Source organism: Pongo pygmaeus, chromosome 23 (genome assembly GCF_028885625.2).
Source record: "Pongo pygmaeus isolate AG05252 chromosome 23, NHGRI_mPonPyg2-v2.0_pri, whole genome shotgun sequence".
Taxonomy (NCBI): Eukaryota; Metazoa; Chordata; class Mammalia; order Primates; family Hominidae; genus Pongo; species Pongo pygmaeus.
The window spans coordinates 26,545,883-26,563,347 of record NC_085931.1 but is presented as its reverse complement, the minus strand read 5'-3'; positions in this window follow the sequence as shown (position 1 = coordinate 26,563,347).

Below are 17,465 nucleotides of genomic sequence, written 5' to 3'. Positions count from 1 at the left end.
GCTAATGGGCTGCACCAAAGTCTTAGTTGTTCTTTAAAAAATGAAGAATTCTAGGTCAACTGAATAAAAGACTAACTCAAATTAATGAAACACAGATCTAAAACCCTCAATCAATTCCCAGACTTGAGCCAGTTCACAGGCCCACAACCCCTTAAGTGAAGGGGAGGCTGGGTGATCTTGGGGAAGTACGCTGCTACCTTGCCAAAAATTTACATTGTTAATCTTTTTCCAGTCTTCCCCAAAGGGACCTACAGCCTTCTACCAGGATGACTGTGACTTAGAGAAAAGAAAAGTCTCAGATATTTGGGGAATTACTGGACACTGGCTCTGATTTGACAGTATTATCACTATGTTGCCTAGGATGGATTCATGCTCCTGGGCTCAAGCAGTCCTCCTACCTCGGCCTCCCAAAGTGCTGGGATTACAGACATGAGCCACTGCGGCCAGCAGAGCTTTGAAACTAGAACATGGAGGTCCAGTGGTAAAGATCTGACAAGTCTGGAAAGAGATTGGGCCATGGCAATGTTGATGATTCTTTTTTCTTTTCTTTTTTTTTTTTTTTGCAACAGAGTCTTGCTCTGTTGTCTAGGCTGGAGTACAATGGTGCGATCTCAGCTCACTGCAACCTCTGCCTCCAGGGTCCAAGCAATTCTCCTGCCTCAGCTTCCTGAGTAGCTGGGATTACAGGTGCCCACAACTGCACCAGGCTAATTTTTTATTTTTTATTTTTTTGAGACAGAGTCTCACTCTATATCGCCCAGGCTGGAGTGCAGTGGTGTGATCTGGGCTCACTGCAAACCCCGCCTCCCAGGTTCATGCCATTCTCCTTTAGCCTCACGAGTAGCTGGCACTACAGGTGCCTGCCACTGTGCCTGGCTAATTTTTTGTATTTTTAGTAGAGACGGGGTTTCACCGTGTTAGCCAGGATGGTCTCGATCTCCTGACCTCATGATCCACCTGCCTCGGCCTCCCAAAGTGCTGGTATTACAGGGATGAGCCACCACGCCCAGCCACACCAAGCTAATTTTTGTATTTTTTTTTTAGTTGAGACAGGGTTCCACCATGTTGGCCAGGCTGGTCCCTGACCTTGTGATCCGCCCGCCTCGGCTTCCCAAAGTGCTGCGATGACAGGCATGAGCCACCGCGCCTGGCCAATGTTGAGGATTCTAAACAGCAGCCGCTAATGTGAAAACCATCCAACTGGAAGCCCTGGCCTTGCCCAGAGGACACAGTCTGGGTGGTGGGCAGAGACTTCAGCTGCCTTCCAAGGTAAGCAGCTCCCTGCTGCCCGCTTGCTGGGGATTTTACTTACAGAGTGGAAGCTGGCTGGTGATTTGGGGGCAGGAATTGCTTCCCGGATGGTGTAGGATGAACCACACTCCCCAGGAAGGCACTCATCCTGGTGGCCTAACAGAAGCAGCCCTCACCCCAAAAGGCAATGCTGCTCCACTAGTTTTATGGGGTGACTCCTTCCTGTAGGTTTCTTCCAGCTTTACCAGAAAAACACAGAACATCTTTCCTGACAGGGCATTGGTTTTGTTTTTGAACAGAGAGATCCTTCTTTTAAAAAGTTAGTTTTTTCTTTTTCTTTTTTTTTTGTAATGGAATCAACCTAGGTCCTAAGCCTAGCAGGTTATTATTATTATTATTATTTTTTTTTTTATTTTTATTTTTATTTTTTTTTTTTGAGATGGAGTCCCACTCTGTGGCCCAGGCTGGGGGCCAGCGGCACAATCTCGGCTCACTGCAATGTCCGCCTCTTGGGTTCAAGAGATTCTCTGCCTCAACCTACAGAGGAGCCGGGATTACAGGCGTGTACCACCATGCCCGGCTAATTTTTGTACTTTTATTAGAGATAGGGTTTTGCCATGTTGGCCAGGCTGATCTTAAACTCCTGACCTCAGGTGATCCACCCACCTTGGCCTCCCAAAGTGCTGAGAATACAGGTGTGAGCTGCCACACCCAGCCACAGGTTATTTTTGCTGATTTTCTCCCTCCTCCCACCCTCCACCCTCAAAGAAAATGCGGTACATCTACACCATGGAATACTATGCAACCCTGAAAAGGAACAAAATCATGTTTTTGTGGGTTTTTTTTGCAGCAACACAGATGTAGCTGGAGGCCATTATCTTTTTAAATTATTTTTATTATTTTTTATTTTTTCTATTCTACTTTAAGTTCTGGGGTATATGTGCAGAATGTGCAGGGTTGTTACATAGATATACATGTGTCATAGTGGTTTGCTGCACCCATCAACCCGTCATCTACATTAGATATTTCTCATAATGCTGTCCCTCCCCCAGTCCCCCACCCCTGCAACAGGCCCCAGTGTGTGATGTTCCCCTCTCTGGGTCGATGTGTTCTCATTGTTCACTTCCCACTTATGAGTGAGGACATGCAGTGTTTGGTTTTCTGTTCCTGTGTGAATTTGCTGAACATGAGGGTTTCCAGCTTCATCCATGTCCCTGCAAAGGACATGAACTCATCCTTTTTCATGGCTGCGCAGTATTCCACAGTGTCTATGTACTATATTTTCTTTATCCAGTCTATCACTGATGAGCATTTGGGTTGGTTCCACATCTTTGCTATTGTGAACAATGTGGAGGCCATAATCTTAAGTAAATTAACAGAATGCTGCACGTTCTCACTTATAAGTGGGAGCTAAATGTTGTGTATACGTAGACGCAGAGAAGGGAACAGATACTGGGGTCTAGGTGGGGGAGAGAGGAAGTTAGAAGGACAAGAGTTGAAAAAACCAACTGTGGGGTATTATGCTCACTACCTGGGTGATGGGATCACTCATACCCCCGACCTCAGCATCACACATCGTACCCATGTAAGAAACCTGTACATGTACCTCCTGAATCTAAACTGCTCCACCATTTGCACCAGCAATTCCAAGACTGGGCATCTACCCAAAGGAAAATAAGTCATTCTACCAAAAAGACACATGCATGGTAAACTTCCTTTTTTTTTTTTGAGATGGAGTCTCGCTCTATTGCCCATGCTGGAGTGCAGTAGCAATCTTGGCTCACTGCAACCTCTGCCTCCCGGGTTCAAGCGATTCTCCTGCCTCAGCCTCCTGAGAAGCTGGGATTACAGGCATGCGCCACCATGCCTGGCTAATTTTTGTACTTTTAGTAGAGATAGGGTTTCACTGTGTTGACCAGGCTGGTCTTGAACTCCTGACCTCAGGTGATCTGCCCACCTCGGCCCTCCAGAGTGCTGGGATTACAGTGCCCGGCCCTGTAAGGTTCATCACAGCACAACTTACAATAGGAAAGTCATGGAATCAACCTAGTTGCCCATCAGTGGGGTACCAGATAAAGCAAAAGTGGTTCTTCTACAACATCGAATACTACACAGCCATGAAAAAGAATAAAATCATGTCCTTTGCAGCCACATGGATGTAGCTGGAGGGCATTATGCTTAATGAATTAACACAAGAACAGAAAATCAAATACCACATGTTCTTGACTGGATAAAGCAATTGTGGCCCTTCTACGTCATGGAATACTGCACAGCCATGAAAAAGAATAAAATCATGTCTTTGCAGCCACATGGATGCAGCTGAAGGGCATTATGCTTAGTGAATTAATGCCAGGAAAAGAAAATAAAATACCACATGTTCTCCACTAGATAAAGCAAATGTGGTCTTTCTGCATCATGGAATACTACACAGCCATGAAAAAGAATAATATAATGTCCTTTGCAGCCACATGGACGTAGCTGAAGGACATTATGCTTAGTGAATTAATGCCAGGAAAAGAAAATGAAATACTACATGTTCTCAACTGGATAAAGCAAATGTGGCCCTTCTACACCACAGAATACTACACAGTGATGAAAAAAATAAAATCATGTCTTTGCAGCCACATGGATGCAGCCGGAGGGCATTATGCTTAGTGAATCAATACAAGGAACAGAAAATCAAATACCACATGTTCTCCATTAGATAAAGCAAATGTGGTCCTTCCGCATATGGAATACTACACAGCCATGAACAAGAATAAAATCATGCCCTTTGCAGCAACATGGATGAAGCTGAAGGGCATTATGCTTAATGAATTAATGCCAGAAACAGAAAATCAAATACCACATGTTCTCAATTAGATAAAGCAAATGTGGTCCTTCTGCATCATGGAATACTACACAGCCATGAACAAGTATAAAATCATGCCCTTTGCAGTCACATGGATGAAGCTGAAGGGCACTATGCTTGGTGAATTAACGCCAGGAACAGATAATCAAATACCACATGTTCTCGCTTATAGGTGGGAGCTAAACATTGCCTGCACCTGGACACAATGAAGGGGCACCACAGACCCTCAGGACTAATAGAGCAGGAAGCAGGGGCGGGGGTACAAGGGTTGAAAAACTACCCTGAGATTCTTTGAATTTCAGGCAGAAGGCAGCAACTGGAGAGATCTTTGGGTCACGGATTTTTCTGTTGCATTTTCTTGGTTGTTTTTTCTCTCTCTCTCTCTCTCTTTTTTTTTTTTTTTTTTTGAGATGGAGTCTCGCTCTGTGACCCAGGCTGGAGTGCAGTGGTGCGATCTCAGCTCCCTGCAACTTCTGCCTCCTGGATTCAAGCAATTCTTCTGCCTCAGCCTCCCAAGTAGCTGGGACTACAGGCACCCGCCACCACACCTGGCTAATTTTTGTATTTTTAGCAGAGACGGGGTTTCACCATATTGGCCAGGCTGGTCTCGAACTCCTGACCTCAGGTGATCTGCCTGCCTCAGCCTCCCAAAGTGCTGGGATTACAGGCATTGAGCCACTGCGCCTGGCCTCTCTTCTTATATATTTCTAGAACTCCTCTAGAATTTGGGGTTTGTTTTTCTTAATTACAAGTAATCAAATTGAATCATTAGTGCATATATACATATACATTTTATTTTTAATACACATTATATACCTCAGGAATGTACAATGCTCAGTGCCTGGGTGACGGGATTATTCATACCCCAAACCTCAGCATCGTACAATATCCCCAGGTCACAAAGCTGCCCATGGATCCCCTGAATCTATAATAATAATAATAATAATAAATAAAAAGTAAATAAAAAATAAAAAGTATAATAATAATAATAAGTAATAATAATAATAAATAAAAATAATAAATAAATTCGCAGGGAAATGTGAATGACACTCACTCTGCCTCTCAGGCCCTTGGATTCCCAAAGTTTGTTTTCATCACGCCCAGGGGACACTCAGAATCTCATTTTCAGAACGCGGGTTGTTTTTCTTAGCAACGCTTTGCAAAACAAAATAGGAAGCAAAATCTTTCTCACTCCTTCCGCTCCGTAGTAGACAAAATAAAATGAGGGGGCAGGAATCCAGAGACTTTGACCGCAGTTGGCAGATTTATTGTGGTACAGACATGAAGGCAAGCAGTGTTCTCTCTGATTCTACGAACCGTACAGCCCGGGCCGGCTGCCTTCTGCTTTCTGGATGGTGCAGGCGTGAGCTCCAAGCCCAAATTTCACCGGAGCTCCAGGAATCGAGCCTGGCCCAGGCACTCACTGCACGGGGGCCAAGCGTGAAACCAGTGATCGCTCCAGCAAGGTAACAGGACAGCTTGGTGATCCTTCTTGCCGGCTACAAAAGGTTATAGCCAGAATTCCACCGAATGTGGTCTTTCTGTGTCTCTCCCCAGACAGCGAAGCTGGACAAACCTGGGGGTGGGGGGTGGGGGGTGCTGACCTCAGTGGGGTGTCCTGGAGAGGCAGGAACCAGGGTTTACAGGGTGCAGATCCTACTGAAGCAAATGGACGTGGCATCCGCGGGCAGAGCTGGCTGTGGCATCCCCCCTCTGCCTGAGGTGTCACCAAATGTACCCAGAGACCCCTTGTAAACCTGGAGGGTGTGCTAACGTCAGTGGGGTGTCCTGGAGAGGCAGGAACCAGGGTTTACAGGGTGCAGATCCTACTGAAACAAATGGACGTGGCATCCTCGGGCAGAGCTGGCTGTGGCGTCCCCCCTCTGCCTGCGGTGTCACCAAATGCACCCAGAGACCCCTTGTAAACCTGGAGGGTGTGCTAACGTCAGTGGGGTGTCCTGGAGAGGCAGGAACCTGGGTATCCAAGGTGCAGATCCTACTGAAGCAAATGGACATGGCATCCGCGGGCAGAGCTGGCTGTGGCGTCCCCCCTTCTGCCTGGGGTGTTACCAAATTTCACCGAGAGACGCCTTCTAAACCTGGGGAGTGTGCTGACCTCAGTGGGGTGTCCTGGAGAGGCAGGAACCAGGGTTTACAGGATGCAGATCCTACTGAAGCAAATGGACGTGGCGTCCTTGGGCAGAGCTGGCTGTGGCTGGCCTTCCAGCCTGGATGTCCTCCCCCACCTGGGGTGTCACCAAATGCACCCAGAGACCCCTTCTAAACCTGGGGGATGTGCTGACCTCAGTGGGGTTTCCTGGAGAGGCAGGAACCTGGGTTTCCAGGGTGCATATCCTAGTGAAGCAAATGGACGTGGCATCCTTGGGCAGAGCTGGCTGTGGCTGGCCTTCCAGCCTGGACGTCTCCCCCACTGCCTGGGGTGTCACCAAATGCACCCAGAGACTTCTTGTCCGAAAGCCCATTCATGGGAAGCCTCCAGGTCTCCTCGGCAGGCAGCATCACGTCTGATTTAACTGCGTTATCAGGTAATGCAGGCCTGTTCTACCTGTGTGTGTGAGCGTGTGGGTGCCGTGTGGGAGTGTGTGTGTTGATGTGGGTGTGGGTGTGTGCTTGTGTGGCTGTGTGTGCCTGTTTATGTGATGATGAGTGTGTCTGTGAGTCTGTAAGACAACGTGTGTTTCCATGCGTGTTTCTGTGTGAGCGTGCATTCCTGTGTTTTATGGAAGTGTGTTTTTGTGATGGTGTTTGTGTGTGCCCCTGCGTTTATTGTATTTGTGTGTTTGTGAATATGAGTGTATGTGTGTGAATCTGTATGGCAATGTATAAATTCTTTTTTTTTTTTTTTGAGATGGAGTCTCGCTCTGTCACCCATACTGGAGTGCAAAGGCACAATCTCAGCTCACAGCAACCTCCGCCTCCCGGGTTCAAACGATTCTTCTGCCTCAGCCTCCTGAGTACCTGGGATTACAGGCACCCACCACCACACCTGGCTAATTTGTCTTTTTTTATACGGAGTCTCGCTCTGTCGCCCAGGCTGGAGTGCAGTGGCGTGATCTTGGCTCACTGCAACCTCTGCCTCCCAGGTTCAAATGATTCTCCTGCCTCAGCCTCCTGAGTAGCTGGGACTACAGGCATACACCACCACATCTGGCTAATTTTTGTATTTTTGAGTAGAGACTGGGTTTCACCATGTTGGCCAGGCTGGTCTGGAACTCCCGACCTCAAGTAATCCGCCTGCCTCGGCCTCCCAAAGTTCTGGGAGTACAGGCGTGAGCCACCTTGCGTGGCCCCAGTGTGTGAATTTTTATGTTTGTGTGTCCACGTGATTATGTGAGTGTTTTTGTGACTGTGTTTGCACGAGTGTGTGACTGTATTTATGTGTTTGTGTGTGCTTGTGTGATTCTGAGTGTGTGTATGAGTGTGTATGACATATGTGATTGTCTATGTGGGTGAGTAGCCATCCACGTGTTTATATGAGAGTGTTTTCATGATTCTGTTTATGAGTGTCTTTGTATGTATACGTGTGTGTGCTTTGTGAGAATGTCAATGTGCGTGTGCACCCACGCGTGCAAAAAACCACAGATTTTTGTAATTGTGTTTGTGTGTCCCTGTGTTTGTGTGAGTGTGCATGTCTTTGTGTGTCCATGTGTTTCTATGAGTGTGTTTTGTGATTCTTTGTGTTGATGTGCGTTTGTGTAAGTGTGTGGTTGCATTTGTGTCAGTGATTCTGGAGCAGGTGAGCTGATCACAAGCCTGAGCCAAGAATCCATGGAGCTCATTTACAACAGAAGCCAGGACCTGTGCAAATCCTTCTGAAATATCCCCGGTTTACAGAGCTCCTAGGGATGGGGAAGAAAAATTCCCTGACATTTCGGCCTCAGGGAAAGAGAGAGACACCCCACTGGCCATACGCCTCTGCTGTTTCTCAGAAAACAGGTGGGGCATCACCCTTTCCAAAATGACGGTGACTTTGAGAACGGTTCACCTTTTGAAGAGACGTTTCTGCCCTGGGGATCCATACATATTGAACCCAAACGAATATTTTTTAATTAAAAAATTTTATATAAGTATGCATTGTGTATACTTTATATTAATATATTGATATAAATAAATATATTTTATTAATATAAACATGATTTTTATAGTTCATATAAATAATAAAGTTATATATAGTATATATGTAAAATATACTTTTATTTGTAATACATAATTTTATAGATTAAATTTTATATACTAAGCAAAGTTATATGTGATATATACATGCCATATAACATCATTTATATAATATATAACTTTATGTAAATAAGTATATAATAAAATTGGTCTTATTATATTTTTTAGCACATAATTATGTATATATACTATGTAAAAATAAAATTATATATTGTATATGCATAATTACATTTCTATAAATACACACTTATGTGTGTATTTATACGTGAATGCCTGTGTTTGTGTGAGTACATCAGTGAGTGCGTGAATGTGTGTGTGTGCATGTGTGCCTGTGTTTGTGTGAGTGTAAGAGTGTTGTACATTTATACACACACATTTTGTTTTCTGGTTAATAACAAGATCTATCTTTGATTTAGGATATGAAGAATTCTTATAAGCAACCCCCCCCCACACACACAATTTGTATTTATTTTAAAATATTCTTAAAATATGGGAGTTTTTTATTTTTGCACAAACAGACAAGAGTGTTTTTTCTTTCCAAAACTTTTATTTCAAATTCTGACCCTGAGGAGCAGAAAAAGAAGAAAACATTGTGTAACCTTATACACATTAGACACATAAGTAGTTACTAAATGCAATACAGATTTGGCAACATGCATGGAGGAAAAATGAGGAACTCAAACTCGTAGCTGCCTCAATATTGAACTTTCTAATGTTTAATTTTTTTAATTAAAAAATATTCGTTTGGGTTCAATATGTATGGATCTCCAGGGCAGAAATGTCTCTCCAAAAAGCGAACCACTCTGAAAATTACCGTCATTTGGGAAAGGGTGATGCCTCAGCTGTCTCCTGAAAAATAGGAGAGGCTTCCGGCCAGTGGGTTGTCTCTCTCTTTCCCTGAGGCCGAAATGTCAGGGAATTTTTCTTCCCCACCCCTAGGAGCCCAGTAAACGGGGGATATTTCAGAAGGATTTGCACAGGGTCCCGGCTTCTGCTACTTATGAGCTCCATGGATTCTTGGCTCAGGCTTGTGATCAGCTCATCTGCTCCAGAATCACTTCCCGTCTTAGCTTCTGGGCTAAGACACCTCAAAACCAGCAAAGGAAAGTCCTCACTGGTCAACGCGTCCATCCCAACTCCCCCATCTCCCCTTAGGATGGGTTTGGGGTTCGGGGCTAATTTACTGTTCCTTTCAGAGTGGACTGGGAGGTAAGATTTTATTATGTTTCCAGAGGTTCAGGATTTGTGCAGACGGTCAGCAACTCTTTGCATCCTATTGGTAAAAGTTTTATATATTTTGTATTTATATAAATATGCATTGTGTATATTTTATGTGAATAGATTGATATAAATATATTTTGTTAACTTAACCATATGACTTTTATATTTTTATATAAATAAAGTTATATGTAGTGTATATGTAAAATACACTTTTATTGTAATACATAATTTTATAGATTAAATTTAATATATTAAGCAAAAATATATGTAACATACACATAACATATAACATCATTTATATAATATATAACTTAATGTAAATAAGTATATAAAATTGATATTATTATATTTGTTAATACATAATTATGTATATATACTATGTAAAAATAAAAGTATATATTGTATATGCATAATTATATTTCTATAAATACAATTATATACTATATATAATTATGTATAAAATAATTGTATAATAAAATTATATAATACATTTTAAAATGTTATAAATTATTATACATAGTATTTTATTGTATTAAATTTAGAAATGTGTTATATGTAATAAAATTTTATTATAATAAATGTAGATTATATAAAATTTTATTTATAATAAATTACCTTATGTATAATTACAATAGAAAATAATTATATATCATTGTATTATAATAAATTTAGAAATGTTATACATTATTATATATAAAATTTCATCATATTAAATTTAGAAATATATGTAACAAAATGGTATTGTATTAAAATTTTTATGTAACATTTTATTATACATGTATAATTTTATATAATGTTTTATAATATAGAGAATATAAGTACATAGAAAAAAGTACAAAAATATTTATATACCGCTACACGTAATATAAATACATCAGTGTAAGATTTTGTGTGTGTGTGAGATGGAGTCTCGCTCTGTCGCCCAGGCTGGAGTGCAGCGACACGATCTCAGCTCACTGCAACCTCTGCCTCCCGGGTTCAAGCGATTCTCCTGCCTCAGCCTCCCGAGTAGCTGGGATTACAGGCATGTGCCACCACACCCAGCTAATTTTTGTATTTTTAGTAGAGATGGGGTTTCACTGTGTTAGCCAGGATGGTCTCAAACTCCTGACCTCAGGTGATCCATCCGCCTCAGCCTCCCAAAGTGCTGGGATTACAGGCGTGAGCCACAGTGTAAGATATTAGCTATTAAAAAATAAATATATATATTGCAACAGCTGATTTGTCTGGAAGAGTTTGGTCAGAAGACAGTGTATTAAGAAGACTGTGAATCCCCAGAGGAATATAAGAACATACATCATGATGATATATTATATAAAACATAAATAGCTAACTACATTTGCATATATAGTATAAACAAAAGTACAAAAATATTTGTATATAACTATATGTAATATAAATGTATCAGTGTAAGATATTAGCTATTAAAAAAAATATATATATAGCAACCGGTGATTTGTCTGGAATATTCTGGTCAGAAGACAGTGTATTAAGAAGACAGTGAGTCCCCAGAAGAATATAAGAATATACATCATGTTAATATATTATATATAACATAAATACCTAACCACATCTGTATATATAGTATAAACATAAAGTACAAAAATATTAGTATATAACTATATGTAATATAATATATCAGTGTAAGATATTAGCTATTAAAATATACATATGTGTGTATGTATGTGTATATGTGTATATAAATATTATATATATATATAGTAACAGCTGATTTGTCTGGAAGACTTTGGTCAGAAGACAGTGTATTAAGAAGACAGTGGGTCCTCACAGGAAAATAAGAATATACATAATGTTTATATTACATATAACATAAACAACTAATTACATCTGTATATATAGCATAAACATAAAGTACAAAAATATTTGTATATAATCATATGTAATATAAATATACCAGTGTAAGATATTAGCTATTAAAATATACATATGGGTGTATGTATGTGTATATGTGTATATATAATATATATACATATATAACATATATAATATATAAGATATAGCATGATAATATAATATATATAATATGTAATATGTAATATATATTATATAATTAATATATAATATATAATTAATATATAACATATAATATATAATATATAGTTAACATATAATATATAATATATGCAATTATATATATATATATATATAGCAACAGCTGATTTGTCTGGAAGAATTTGGTCAGAAGACAGTGTATTAAGAAGACAGTGAATCCCCAGAGGAATATAAGAATACACATCATGTTTATATTATATATAACATAAATAGCTAACTACATCTGTATATATAGCATAAACATAAAGTACAAAAATATTTATATATAATATAAATATATCAGTGTAAGATGTTAGCTATTAAAATATATATATATAGAGAGAGAGAGAGAGAGAGAGAGAGAGAGCAAACAGTGATTTGTCTGGAAGACTCTGGTCAGAAGAGAGTGTATTAGGAAGACAGGCAGTCCCTGCAGGAAACGTGGGGCAGGTGGGATCTGGAGGTGACTCTGGGCTGCCAGAAGACGCCCCACTGCTTTGCGGCAGACACAGGTGGAGAGGTCCTCTCTGTAGCTTCAGCGTGGACACTGTGTGTGTCTTGTTGTGGGAACACTTCTTTCTGCTTCCCTCTCCACTGTGAGCCCGTCACACTCACTGACCTGCCCTCCTCCTTCCTCTCGCTCTCCGGGGCCCCTGTGGAAAGAGGGTCTTCCCTCCGTGCAGCAGGAACCCCCCGGACCCTCCCCATGCTCCTGGGTTCTGAACCTCAGGGACATGCGATCCTACCTGACCGGACGCAGGCTCTGTTCACCCTCAGGAACCCCTGTCCTCCCAGGCCACCGTGGACTAGAGAACTGGCCTCCTGAAAATCCAGAGAGAACTTGGCACTCACAACTGCTTTCTTTTTTTCTTTTTTCTTTGAGACGGGATCTTGCTCTGTCCCCCAGGCTGGAGTGCAATGGCATGATCTCAGCTCACTGCAACCTCCTCCTCCCAGGTTCAAGCAGTTCATCCTGCCTCTGTCTCCCGAGTATCTGGGATCACAGGCATCCACCCCCACGGCCAACTAATTTCTGTATTTTTAGTAGAGATGGGGTTTCACCATGTTGGCCAGGCTGGTCTCGAACTCTTGACCTCAAGTTGATCCACCCGCCTCGGCCTCCCAAAGTACTGGGATGACATATATTAGCATGATGTATATTCTTCTATTCCTCCGGGGACTCACTGTCTTCTTGGGCCGTGAACCACCGTGCCCGGACTTCTCTGTCCACATCTACACACATCTAAATCTCTGTAGATTCTGAATCATTTTTCCTTCTGCACAGAATGAGAGGAACTGAAGTCGGGAGGCCCAGCCCCAACACGGTCCCTGTGGCTCTGTGCTCAGGCGGTTTATGGCTGAGAAGGACTTGGGGGGTTGAGGGCTTCCTATCAGCCCAGGAGACATTACCCGGGTCTGGGAAGCCTGCTCTGCACTTGTGGGTCTTGAATTGTCTGTTGCATTTACCTGCCTCATTATTTTTTCTTCCTGTCTCTCTTCTTACATATTTCTCTCGAATTTGGAGCTTATTTTTCTTAACTACAATCAACTTGAATCATTACTGCATATATAAATATAAATTTTATATTGAATAGACATTATATACTCAATCTATTACACATTCCAACATGGGCCATATCTAAGATGTATATTTATATTTAATGTTTAAAATATGTTTACATTTCATATGGAAAAAATATATTTATATTTAACATATATATGTGTATATTTAATACAGGAAATATATATTTATATTTAATATATAAAATATATATTTATATTTGACATATAAAATATGTTTATATTTAATATGGGAAATATATGCTTATGTTTAATATACAAAATACATGTTAATATTTAATATAGAAAATGTATAGTTATATTTACTATGCAAAATACATGTTTATATTTAATATAGAAAATATGTTTATATTTAATGTAGAGAATATATTTATATTTAATATAGAAAATACATATTTATATTTAACATATACAGTATTTATATTTAATGTACAAAATATGTTTACATTTAATGTGCTGAATATATGCTTATATTTAATGTCTAAAATGTCTGTATTTAATATATTGTATACATTAAATGTACCAAATGTATTCTTATATTTAATGTATAAAAGATGTTTATATTTAATATATAATATATGTTTACATTTAATGTATAAAATGTTTATGTTTGATGTATAAAAGATGTTTATATTTAATGTATACAATGTTTATATTTAATGTACCAAATATATTATTATAATGTCCAAAATATATGTTTATATTTAATATATAAGATATGTTTATATTTTATATGTAAGATATATGTTTATATTTAACGTATAAAATGTTTATGTTTAATGTATACATGTTTATATTAAATATATACGATGTTTTTATTTAATGTACCAAATGTATTATCTTTAATATATAAAAGATGTTTATATTTAATATATAAGGTTATATATGCCTTATATATTATATATAATATATACCATATATAATATATAATATATAAAATATATTTAATATATGAGATATGTTTATATTTAATATATGTAATGTTTATTTTTAATATATAAAGCATGTTTATATTTAATGTATACAAACTTATATTTAATATATAAATTATGTTTATATTTAATGTATAATACATTTTTATATTTAATGCATACGTATATTTGTATTAATATATGAATTGTATATTCATACTTAATATATAAATATACATTCATATTTAATAGAGAAAATGTATATTTGTATTTAACATATAAAATGTATATTTTTATTTAATATATAAAATGTATATTTGTGTTTAATAGATAAATGCATGTTCATATTGATATGTAAATATATGTCCATGTTTATAATTATGTATATATTTACATGCTTCATGTCTCCTTTTCTAGATCAAGATGTTACAGTAATAGCAAAAACAAAATAAAATCCATTTATTTTGTAACAAAACACTTTGGGCTTCCCACAGCCTGGACCAACATGATTTTATTTTAGAGCAAAGAGTGAGGTGTAAACAGGATTTCTGGCCCCATCGGGCGATGTGTGTGGCTGGGGCAGCCCTGTGTAGGGAAAGTCACACCCAGTGGACCCTCTAGAGTTTCCCTGAGTGGGGTTTCTCTCTCTTCCTCTTACAAGAAACACTTTCTGAATTTTTAGGACACCAGTCATGAATGCAAGAAACCTGAGATGGAGTCAGCCTGGGAACAGCCGAGCTCTGAGACGGTCACGTCAAGCTGTTCCCACCGTAAAACTCACTCCAGACATCCACCTCTCCTGGGATGAAAGTGGCCAGCAGCCTCGGCCTGGGCTAGGACTCCAGAGCCCCGGGCAGTGGTGGCCGCGGTGACTGACAGGGCCTGTCTGCTCTGGCTGCCTCCCTGTCCCTGAGTCTGTCCAGCCAAGGGTCACCCTGGAATGCAGGATGTCAGTGATTCTGCAGATACGCGTCACTTGGCTCAAACCCTCAGTGATTCTGCACATATGAGTCACTTTGCTCACATTCTCAAAGATAAAAATGAACCCAGTTTCAAAAACAAAAACAAAAACCAGTTGTCTGTGTAACACTCTTGCAGCAGAGCTGGTGCCCTTTCCTGGGTCTGTAATTTGTAGCCTTAAGGTTGTAAAAGTCTACACTGGAAGCAAACACAAACTCCTTCTGAACACCACCAAGAGCTCCCCTCTGGGAGCCTGGCCTCCAAAACGCTGTCTGCTTCCTCTTTTTCTTTTTTTTGGAGAGAGTTTCAGTATTTTAAGGATCTAATTTGCTTTTGGGGAGTTGCTTCCTGAGAAACATAAGTGCCCCGCGCCCCACCCAACCACCCAGCTCTGAACCGTTTATTCATTTCCCTGTCTGGGCAACCAAAGCTTTCCTAAGCTGTTGAGGACTTAACTTACTTTTTCCTTCCTTCCTTCCTTCCTTCCTTCCTTCCTTTCTTTCTTTCTTCCTTCCTTCCTTCCTTCCTTTCTTTCTCTTTCTTTTCTTTCTTTCTTTCCTTCTTTCTTTCTTTCTTCTTTCTTTCTTTTCCTTCGTTCCTTCCTTTCTTTCCTTCTTTCTTTTTTCCTTCCTTCCTTTCTTTATTTCCTTCTTTCTTTCTTCCTTCCGTCCTCTCTTCCTCTTTTTTCTTTCCTTCTTTCCTCCTTCCTTCCTTTCTTTCTTTCCTTCTTTCTTCCTTCCGTCCTCCCTTCCTCTTTCTTTTCTTTCCTTCTTTCCTCCTTCCTTCCTCTTTCTTTCCTTTGCTTTCCTTCTTTCTTTCTTCCTTTCTTTCTTCTTTTTCTTTCTTTTCCTTCCTTCCCTCCTTCCTCTTTCTTTCTTTCTTTCTTTCTTTCTTTTTCTTTCTTTCTCCTTCCTTCCTCTTTGTTTCTTTCCTTCCTTCTTTCCTTCTTCTCTCTTCTCTTTCTTTCTTCTTTCTTTCTTTCTTTCTCTCTCTTCTTTCTTTCTTTCTTTTTTTTGTTTTGACAGAGTCTGGCTCTGTTGCCCAGGCTGGAGTGCAGTGGCACAATCTTGGCTCACTGCAACCTCCACCTCCCAGGTGCAAGCAATTCTCCTGTTTCGGCCTCCCAAGTAGCCATGATTACAGGCACGCACCACCATGCCTGGCTAATTTTGTATTTTTAATAGAGATGGGGTTTCACCATGTTGGCCAGGCTGGTATCAAACTCCTGACCTCAGGTGATCCACCTGCCTCAGCCTCCCAAAGTGCTGGGACTACAGGCGTGAGCCGCTGCACCTGGCTTGTTTGTTTTTTAATTGATGCCAAAAGTCACTCCGGTTTAGTAGAACGTGGGATGTCATGGGTAGAACTTTCTCCGTAGTCTTTGCCAATTCCATCCTCAGAATCTTGCAGAACAGGGGCCCAGACGGGAATCACTTCACTGTCACGAATGGTGTAGAAGTGAATGAGCAAGGCCAGGTGCAGAGGCAGCTCATGCCTGTGATCCCAGCACTTGGGGAGGCCGAAGCAGGTGGATCATTTGAGGTCTGGAGTTTGAGACCACCCTGGCCAACATGGTGAAACCCCGTCTCTACTAAAAGTACAAAAATCAGCCAGGTGTGGTGGCTCAGGCCTGTAATCCCAGCTACTCGGCAGGCTGAGGCAGGAGAATTGCTTGAACCTGGGAGGCAGAGGTTGCAGTGAGCCGAGATCATACCACTGCACTGCAGCCTGGGCAACTGAGCCAGACTGTGTCTCAAAGAAAGAAAGAAAGAGAAAAGGAAGGAAGGAAGGAAAGAAAGAGAGAGAGATAAAAGGAAGGAAGGAGAGAGAAAGAAAGAAAGAGAGAAAGAAAGAAAGAAAGGGAAGGAAGGAAAAATGGAAGGAAGGAGAGAAAGAAAGAAGGAGAGAGAGAAAGAAAGAAGGAAGGAAGGAGAGAGAGAAAGAAAGGAAGAAAGAAGGAAGGAAGGAGAGAGAAAGAAAGAAGAAAGAGAGAGAAAGAAAGAAGGAAGGAGAGAGAGAAAGAAAGGAAGAAGGAAGGAGAAAGAAAGAAAGAGAAAGAAAGAAAGGGAGAAAGAAAGAAAGAAAAAGAAAAGAAAGAAAGGGAAGCAAATGTACACTGCTCAGGAATCTCCTTTTCCTGTGGCCGGGGCAAGATTCTTTGCATTTTTCTCTGCAGGGAAAAAACAAAACCACACACACACACTACACACACACACAGCAATAAGCTTTCATCCAGCCGGCAGAAGACAGTTTCCTAGAGAGTCTGTACACAGTCATGGTGCTGGAGGCTCAATTTCAGACTGGGTCCTGCAAACGGGCATTTGCAGAGGGCACGGGAGAGGCTACTGGGGAATTAAGAGCTGCAGAGACGAGGGTCTGCGGCCATCACCTTTGCAGCTGCAGGAGAGAGGAGGTGATTAGGGAAGCTCCGTGTTACCTTCTGA